Here is a 9,502-nt window from a genome sequence, read left to right on the forward strand (position 1 = left end):
GCTAGCTCGCGACCCACCCACTGGTGAACCTGGTCAGGGTACTTTCTCTCAGGGGCAGACTCTGATCCGGGCGGGCTACCGGTGTCTCTGTTTGCTCCTTTCTTTCTTCCACTTCGGGAAAGGCTTCCTTACTGGGTGTGGAAATCTCCTATGCCTTTCCTCGCCTATTCTGTCAGCTCTAAAATTCTCTTTCGGTTGCCACCCTCACAGATGGATTAGGAAACTCTTTGCGGTGCACTCATTAGTGAAATGACCTCAATGACGCTGGAATCCAATATCTAATGGCCGATTTTTAGCGAGTCCACACGCCAGGGTGGTTGGGGTCCAGTGCAGCCCCGGCCAGGCCCAGGCCCCTTGGACTGGGCCACAGGAGGACACAGAGGAGGGTCCCGGCCCCCACGGTAGCGGTGCGGGCAGTTCTCCAAGGGCTTGGGTGTTTTCCAGAGGGAGGAGATGGAGGGGACTGATTTCTTCAGCGCCCCACAAACCACGCCACCCCACCCCACCCATGGGACACATCCCGAGAGAGAGAGACGCCCCATACACTGGCTCCCCTCCCCCGTGCGCTGTGCCCCAGCCCTGGCCCGGGGGAATAGGCGGCCGCCGGGCCACAGGGTGGGGGGCGCAGCTGAAAGGGGTTGTGGGGGAGGGCCGCCCCTGGCTGGGGTCAAAGGGCGAGCGCCCCGCCCCTCCCGCCCGTGCGCAGTCTGCGGCCCCGGCGCGCTGGGGGTGGGGGGCGGGGAGGTGAAGGAGGCCAGGCGAGGAGAGGAGGGGGGCTTGAAGGTCTCCACCTGGGCGGGTCCAGCCGTGGAGGCGCATCTTGTGTGAGTGTGAGTGAGTGAGTGAGTGTGAGTGTGAGTGTGTGTGTGTACAGAGACAGCCCCCAACCCCGGCCCGCCGCTCCCTGCCCGCCCCGCCTGTCACCCCCCGTCCCTCGGAGCCCGCGGGACCCGGCCGGCGAACTCAACAGGCCCGACCCGGCGCGGGGCCTGGGGCGGGAGGAGGCGGCGGGGAAGCGCAGAGAGGCTCGGCTTCTTGAGCGGGGCAGGGGCGCCCTCCGCCGTCCACGGCCACACCACCCCGAACGCGCCCGATCCCGTCTGGTCTCGGAAGCTAAGCAGGGTCGGGCCTGGTTAGAACTTGGATGGGAGACCGCCCGGGAATACCGGGTGCCGTAGGCTTCTTCTTTTTTTTTTTTGCCTCTGGTTCTGTCGCGTTTCTGGGAGTGCGGGGGCGGCCCGGGGTGGGGGTGACCCCCACCCTCAGCGCCCGCCGCGGTGCCTGGCGCCCCAGCCCGCGCCGTTGGGCCTCCTCTTGTCCCGAGCCGTGACACCGCCGCCACGCGGCAGCATGCGTGGCTTCTGGACAGTCAGGTCTCAGACCAAAGGTCTGCTCTGTGGGAGCCGACACGCTGGAGGAAACCTTGAGAGTCTGAGAGGGGAGGGAGTTCCAGAAGAAGGCCAGGATGTCATTTTGAGGGAGTATGTGACCAGAACTCCTCCCGTTGCTTTTGGGGTTCTATGGGCTACACGTAGGAATCTTTGGTGGTGGCACCTGATGTTCGGGGATCCGGAGTCACACCCAGACCTGCTCCACAGGCCTCCTTTTACTTTTCTCTTCGGATTCATTTTTTTTTTTTTTTTTTTTGAGACAGAGTCTCGGTTTGTTGCCCAGGCTAGAGTGAGTGCCGTGGCGTCAGCCTAGCTCACAGCAACTTCAAACTCCTGGGCTCCAGTGATCCTTCTGCCTCAGCCTCCAGGGTAGCTGGGACTGCAGGCATGCGCCACCATGCCCCGCTAATTTTTTATATATATATCAGTTGGCCAATTAATTTCTTTCTATTTATAGTAGAGACGGGGTCTCGCTCTTGCTCAGGCTGGTTTTGAACTCCTGACCTTGAGCAATCCGCCCGCCTCGGCCTCCCAAGAGCTAGGATTACAGGCGTGAGCCACAGCGCCCGGCCGGATTCATTATTTTTAAAAAGTGTCTCTTATCTCTATTATTGCATTTTCTTTTCTCTCTCTTTTCAAGCAGATGATGGGAGTCCAAGTATTAAGGTGACATGTGTTGCCCGTGCCCCCCTCCCCCCCCCCGTGTTCTTATTCATTTACCTCTCATGTTGTTCCAGCATATTGTGGGGGCACCAATGTTAAGGTCGGGTGCGTTGCCCTCTCCCAGCCTCCCCCCTCGGGTCAGAGCTTCAAGTGCGCCCATCCCCCAGTCGGTGCGTACCCACCCCATTCCTAATGGATGTGTATGCCCATCCCCTCCCCCCACCCGCCCGACACCCACCCGAAGAAGGTGATTCCTCTGTGTCCACTTAGGTGTCCATCGGTTCGTACCCATTTGCTGGTGAGCGCGAGCACGTGGTGCTCGTGTGTCCATTCTTGGGATACTTGGCTTACTGGAACGGGTTCCAGCTCTGGCCAGGAGAACCACGAGAGGTGCCCCCTCACCGCTGCTCCTCATAGCCGAATAGCACTCCGTGGTGTCCACGCGCCACATTTTATTTACCCACTCGTGGGTCGATGGGCACTCGGGTGGCTTCCAGGTCTTTGCGATTGTGACTTGTGCCCTGACACTAACCCTAACCCTTACCCAGCCCGTCTCCTCCACGGCCCCTGCCTGACTGACTCCTTCCCGCCCGGCCTATCACCTGTCACCGTCCTCTGCCCCTGCCTGACACGCTCGTCCCCGCCCGGGCCGTCACCGTCCTCGGCCCCTGCCTGACGGGGCTCCTCCGTCGCCTGGGCCTTCCAAGGGCTTGGTGTGGACGCTGGTTCCAGGACGCCCTCCCAGGAACCCGGTAGCAGGGCGGCCGCAGCGTCTCGTGCAACCCAACCGTCCGCCGGCTGGCCGCCGTCGCTAAGTGGCCTGCGGGGGACGTGCTCCCGCTGTGCCGTGGGGGCCCAGCCTGGTGTCTTCTCTGAGGCCCCGCGGCTGCCGCTCCCCGCAAGGGGATAGCCGCGGAGGTGGGGACCGCCTCCTCATGGGGACGTATACCCAGCTCTCCACGTCGGATTCCGGGGCTCTCTGTCCTGCCAGAAGGCCCAGCTGGCCTGCGGGTCCTTAGAGTGGCAAAAACATCCGAAAACTGAGATTGAGGGTCCGGTGGGTGTCTGCACTTTTGTGCTGGGCACCCCAGGGAGGCCCGGGGGCTGGCTGGACAACGTGGTCTGCTGGGCTGGGGGGGGGGTTTGGAGGAGCAACTGATGCCCTTTGCACTTTGGGTAGCAAGTGTCTGAGGTGTCTCTGGGCCCTGTGCCATGTGGGGGCGGGGGCGGGGTGGGAGGAGGAGGAGGAGGAGGAGGAGGAGGAGGAGGAGGTGGGAAGGGCCGTGGCCTGCAGTGGTGTTCCCCGGGGTGGCACAGCATGTGGCTTCTTCCACGGGATGCTTGGCCTGGGCTCCCTGCACCTGGGCCTTTGGAGGACTGGCCCTGTGCTTGCCAACACTTCCTGCAGGGACCCAGAGCTGGGAGGTTGCATCTCTCAGCCCTGGGTCGGGCAGAGCCCCAGCGGGCCATGCCCACAACCTCTCTCAGCAGGGGTCCCCCAGAAGGCTCCTTTGGGACCAGGATTCTCTTGCGGGTGACTCTTTAAGGTCTGGCCCCTGGATGGAGGGGCACCAGGAGTAGAGGAGCAGGAAGGGGAAGGGGGTGGCCATGCGAGGGGACACTTTCAGGCCAAGTCCCAGCTTCAGTCTGATCCTCCTGGGAACCCCGGGGTGGACATCACACCTCCTGGTTGCCCCGCTCTGAGACAAGGAGCCGGGCTTCGCATTCCCACAGCAGCCAGTCGTGGGCTGAGGACACCTGGGGCGTTGGGAACTCCCTGGCTTCTCCTTGGTTTAACATCTGGAGCTGCTTGTGAATTGTGCCGCCACACACACCCGAGTGCAGGTGTCTTCTGCACAGACTGCGGGCCTCGCTCTTCTGAGTGCCGCTAGCTCGCGACCCACCCACTGGTGAACCTGGTCAGGGTACTTTCTCTCAGGGGCAGACTCTGATCCGGGCGGGCTACCGGTGTCTCTGTTTGCTCCTTTCTTTCTTCCACTTCGGGAAAGGCTTCCTTACTGGGTGTGGAAATCTCCTATGCCTTTCCTCGCCTATTCTGTCAGCTCTAAAATTCTCTTTCGGTTGCCACCCTCACAGATGGATTAGGAAACTCTTTGCGGTGCACTCATTAGTGAAATGACCTCAATGACGCTGGAATCCAATATCTAATGGCCGATTTTTAGCGAGTCCACACGCCAGGGTGGTTGGGGTCCAGTGCAGCCCCGGCCAGGCCCAGGCCCCTTGGACTGGGCCACAGGAGGACACAGAGGAGGGTCCCGGCCCCCACGGTAGCGGTGCGGGCAGTTCTCCAAGGGCTTGGGTGTTTTCCAGAGGGAGGAGATGGAGGGGACTGATTTCTTCAGCGCCCCACAAACCACGCCACCCCACCCCACCCATGGGACACATCCCGAGAGAGAGAGACGCCCCATACACTGGCTCCCCTCCCCCGTGCGCTGTGCCCCAGCCCTGGCCCGGGGGAATAGGCGGCCGCCGGGCCACAGGGTGGGGGGCGCAGCTGAAAGGGGTTGTGGGGGAGGGCCGCCCCTGGCTGGGGTCAAAGGGCGAGCGCCCCGCCCCTCCCGCCCGTGCGCAGTCTGCGGCCCCGGCGCGCTGGGGGTGGGGGGCGGGGAGGTGAAGGAGGCCAGGCCAGGAGAGGAGGGGGGCTTGAAGGTCTCCACCTTGGCGGGTCCAGCCGTGGAGGCGCATCTTGTGTGAGTGTGAGTGAGTGAGTGAGTGTGAGTGTGAGTGTGTGTGTGTACAGAGACAGCCCCCAACCCCGGCCCGCCGCTCCCTGCCCGCCCCGCCTGTCACCCCTCGTCCCTGGGAGCCCGCGGGACCCGGCCGGCGAACTCAACAGGCCCGACCCGGCGCGGGGCCTGGGGCGGGAGGAGGCGGCGGGGAAGCGCAGAGAGGCTCGGCTTCTTGAGCGGGGCAGGGGCGCCCTCCGCCGTCCACGGCCACACCACCCCGAACGCGCCCGATCCCGTCTGGTCTCGGAAGCTAAGCAGGGTCGGGCCTGGTTAGAACTTGGATGGGAGACCGCCCGGGAATACCGGGTGCCGTAGGCTTCTTCTTTTTTTTTTTTGCCTCTGGTTCTGTCGCGTTTCTGGGAGTGCGGGGGCGGCCCGGGGTGGGGGTGACCCCCACCCTCAGCGCCCGCCGCGGTGCCTGGCGCCCCAGCCCGCGCCGTTGGGCCTCCTCTTGTCCCGAGCCGTGACACCGCCGCCACGCGGCAGCATGCGTGGCTTCTGGACAGTCAGGTCTCAGACCAAAGGTCTGCTCTGTGGGAGCCGACACGCTGGAGGAAACCTTGAGAGTCTGAGAGGGGAGGGAGTTCCAGAAGAAGGCCAGGATGTCATTTTGAGGGAGTATGTGACCAGAACTCCTCCCGTTGCTTTTGGGGTTCTATGGGCTACACGTAGGAATCTTTGGTGGTGGCACCTGATGTTCGGGGATCCGGAGTCACACCCAGACCTGCTCCACAGGCCTCCTTTTACTTTTCTCTTCGGATTCATTTTTTTTTTTTTTTTTTTGAGACAGAGTCTCGGTTTGTTGCCCAGGCTAGAGTGAGTGCCGTGGCGTCAGCCTAGCTCACAGCAACTTCAAACTCCTGGGCTCCAGTGATCCTTCTGCCTCAGCCTCCAGGGTAGCTGGGACTGCAGGCATGCGCCACCATGCCCCGCTAATTTTTTATATATATATCAGTTGGCCAATTAATTTCTTTCTATTTATAGTAGAGACGGGGTCTCGCTCTTGCTCAGGCTGGTTTTGAACTCCTGACCTTGAGCAATCCGCCCGCCTCGGCCTCCCAAGAGCTAGGATTACAGGCGTGAGCCACAGCGCCCGGCCGGATTCATTATTTTTAAAAAGTGTCTCTTATCTCTATTATTGCATTTTCTTTTCTCTCTCTTTTCAAGCAGATGATGGGAGTCCAAGTATTAAGGTGACATGTGTTGCCCGTGCCCCCCTCCCCCCCCCCGTGTTCTTATTCATTTACCTCTCATGTTGTTCCAGCATATTGTGGGGGCACCAATGTTAAGGTCGGGTGCGTTGCCCTCTCCCAGCCTCCCCCCTCGGGTCAGAGCTTCAAGTGCGCCCATCCCCCAGTCGGTGCGTACCCACCCCATTCCTAATGGATGTGTATGCCCATCCCCTCCCCCCACCCGCCCGACACCCACCCGAAGAAGGTGATTCCTCTGTGTCCACTTAGGTGTCCATCGGTTCGTACCCATTTGCTGGTGAGCGCGAGCACGTGGTGCTCGTGTGTCCATTCTTGGGATACTTGGCTTACTGGAACGGGTTCCAGCTCTGGCCAGGAGAACCACGAGAGGTGCCCCCTCACCGCTGCTCCTCATAGCCGAATAGCACTCCGTGGTGTCCACGCGCCACATTTTATTTACCCACTCGTGGGTCGATGGGCACTCGGGTGGCTTCCAGGTCTTTGCGATTGTGACTTGTGCCCTGACACTAACCCTAACCCTTACCCAGCCCGTCTCCTCCACGGCCCCTGCCTGACTGACTCCTTCCCGCCCGGCCTATCACCTGTCACCGTCCTCTGCCCCTGCCTGACACGCTCGTCCCCGCCCGGGCCGTCACCGTCCTCGGCCCCTGCCTGACGGGGCTCCTCCGTCGCCTGGGCCTTCCAAGGGCTTGGTGTGGACGCTGGTTCCAGGACGCCCTCCCAGGAACCCGGTAGCAGGGCGGCCGCAGCGTCTCGTGCAACCCAACCGTCCGCCGGCTGGCCGCCGTCGCTAAGTGGCCTGCGGGGGACGTGCTCCCGCTGTGCCGTGGGGGCCCAGCCTGGTGTCTTCTCTGAGGCCCCGCGGCTGCCGCTCCCCGCAAGGGGATAGCCGCGGAGGTGGGGACCGCCTCCTCATGGGGACGTATACCCAGCTCTCCACGTCGGATTCCGGGGCTCTCTGTCCTGCCAGAAGGCCCAGCTGGCCTGCGGGTCCTTAGAGTGGCAAAAACATCCGAAAACTGAGATTGAGGGTCCGGTGGGTGTCTGCACTTTTGTGCTGGGCACCCCAGGGAGGCCCGGGGGCTGGCTGGACAACGTGGTCTGCTGGGCTGGGGGGGGGGTTTGGAGGAGCAACTGATGCCCTTTGCACTTTGGGTAGCAAGTGTCTGAGGTGTCTCTGGGCCCTGTGCCATGTGGGGGCGGGGGCGGGGTGGGAGGAGGAGGAGGAGGAGGAGGAGGAGGAGGAGGAGGTGGGAAGGGCCGTGGCCTGCAGTGGTGTTCCCCGGGGTGGCACAGCATGTGGCTTCTTCCACGGGATGCTTGGCCTGGGCTCCCTGCACCTGGGCCTTTGGAGGACTGGCCCTGTGCTTGCCAACACTTCCTGCAGGGACCCAGAGCTGGGAGGTTGCATCTCTCAGCCCTGGGTCGGGCAGAGCCCCAGCGGGCCATGCCCACAACCTCTCTCAGCAGGGGTCCCCCAGAAGGCTCCTTTGGGACCAGGATTCTCTTGCGGGTGACTCTTTAAGGTCTGGCCCCTGGATGGAGGGGCACCAGGAGTAGAGGAGCAGGAAGGGGAAGGGGGTGGCCATGCGAGGGGACACTTTCAGGCCAAGTCCCAGCTTCAGTCTGATCCTCCTGGGAACCCCGGGGTGGACATCACACCTCCTGGTTGCCCCGCTCTGAGACAAGGAGCCGGGCTTCGCATTCCCACAGCAGCCAGTCGTGGGCTGAGGACACCTGGGGCGTTGGGAACTCCCTGGCTTCTCCTTGGTTTAACATCTGGAGCTGCTTGTGAATTGTGCCGCCACACACACCCGAGTGCAGGTGTCTTCTGCACAGACTGCGGGCCTCGCTCTTCTGAGTGCCGCTAGCTCGCGACCCACCCACTGGTGAACCTGGTCAGGGTACTTTCTCTCAGGGGCAGACTCTGATCCGGGCGGGCTACCGGTGTCTCTGTTTGCTCCTTTCTTTCTTCCACTTCGGGAAAGGCTTCCTTACTGGGTGTGGAAATCTCCTATGCCTTTCCTCGCCTATTCTGTCAGCTCTAAAATTCTCTTTCGGTTGCCACCCTCACAGATGGATTAGGAAACTCTTTGCGGTGCACTCATTAGTGAAATGACCTCAATGACGCTGGAATCCAATATCTAATGGCCGATTTTTAGCGAGTCCACACGCCAGGGTGGTTGGGGTCCAGTGCAGCCCCGGCCAGGCCCAGGCCCCTTGGACTGGGCCACAGGAGGACACAGAGGAGGGTCCCGGCCCCCACGGTAGCGGTGCGGGCAGTTCTCCAAGGGCTTGGGTGTTTTCCAGAGGGAGGAGATGGAGGGGACTGATTTCTTCAGCGCCCCACAAACCACGCCACCCCACCCCACCCATGGGACACATCCCGAGAGAGAGAGACGCCCCATACACTGGCTCCCCTCCCCCGTGCGCTGTGCCCCAGCCCTGGCCCGGGGGAATAGGCGGCCGCCGGGCCACAGGGTGGGGGGCGCAGCTGAAAGGGGTTGTGGGGGAGGGCCGCCCCTGGCTGGGGTCAAAGGGCGAGCGCCCCGCCCCTCCCGCCCGTGCGCAGTCTGCGGCCCCGGCGCGCTGGGGGTGGGGGGCGGGGAGGTGAAGGAGGCCAGGCGAGGAGAGGAGGGGGGCTTGAAGGTCTCCACCTGGGCGGGTCCAGCCGTGGAGGCGCATCTTGTGTGAGTGTGAGTGAGTGAGTGAGTGTGAGTGTGAGTGTGTGTGTGTACAGAGACAGCCCCCAACCCCGGCCCGCCGCTCCCTGCCCGCCCCGCCTGTCACCCCCCGTCCCTCGGAGCCCGCGGGACCCGGCCGGCGAACTCAACAGGCCCGACCCGGCGCGGGGCCTGGGGCGGGAGGAGGCGGCGGGGAAGCGCAGAGAGGCTCGGCTTCTTGAGCGGGGCAGGGGCGCCCTCCGCCGTCCACGGCCACACCACCCCGAACGCGCCCGATCCCGTCTGGTCTCGGAAGCTAAGCAGGGTCGGGCCTGGTTAGAACTTGGATGGGAGACCGCCCGGGAATACCGGGTGCCGTAGGCTTCTTCTTTTTTTTTTTTGCCTCTGGTTCTGTCGCGTTTCTGGGAGTGCGGGGGCGGCCCGGGGTGGGGGTGACCCCCACCCTCAGCGCCCGCCGCGGTGCCTGGCGCCCCAGCCCGCGCCGTTGGGCCTCCTCTTGTCCCGAGCCGTGACACCGCCGCCACGCGGCAGCATGCGTGGCTTCTGGACAGTCAGGTCTCAGACCAAAGGTCTGCTCTGTGGGAGCCGACACGCTGGAGGAAACCTTGAGAGTCTGAGAGGGGAGGGAGTTCCAGAAGAAGGCCAGGATGTCATTTTGAGGGAGTATGTGACCAGAACTCCTCCCGTTGCTTTTGGGGTTCTATGGGCTACACGTAGGAATCTTTGGTGGTGGCACCTGATGTTCGGGGATCCGGAGTCACACCCAGACCTGCTCCACAGGCCTCCTTTTACTTTTCTCTTCG

General features: G+C 62.9%; 3 pseudogenes; all 3 read left to right on the plus strand.

Annotated features, from left to right (window-relative positions):
- The first annotated feature begins 1,062 nt into the window (after positions 1-1,062).
- Positions 1,063-1,181, plus strand: LOC142870099 (uncharacterized; annotated as a pseudogene).
- A 3,822-nt stretch (positions 1,182-5,003) lies between these two features.
- Positions 5,004-5,122, plus strand: LOC142870100 (uncharacterized; annotated as a pseudogene).
- Positions 5,123-8,943: 3,821 nt separating this feature from the next.
- On the plus strand, positions 8,944-9,062 carry LOC142870101 (uncharacterized; annotated as a pseudogene).
- Positions 9,063-9,502: the final 440 nt, after the last annotated feature.

This window comes from Microcebus murinus, chromosome 3 (genome assembly GCF_040939455.1).
Source record: "Microcebus murinus isolate Inina chromosome 3, M.murinus_Inina_mat1.0, whole genome shotgun sequence".
Lineage (NCBI taxonomy): Eukaryota > Metazoa > Chordata > Mammalia > Primates > Cheirogaleidae > Microcebus > Microcebus murinus.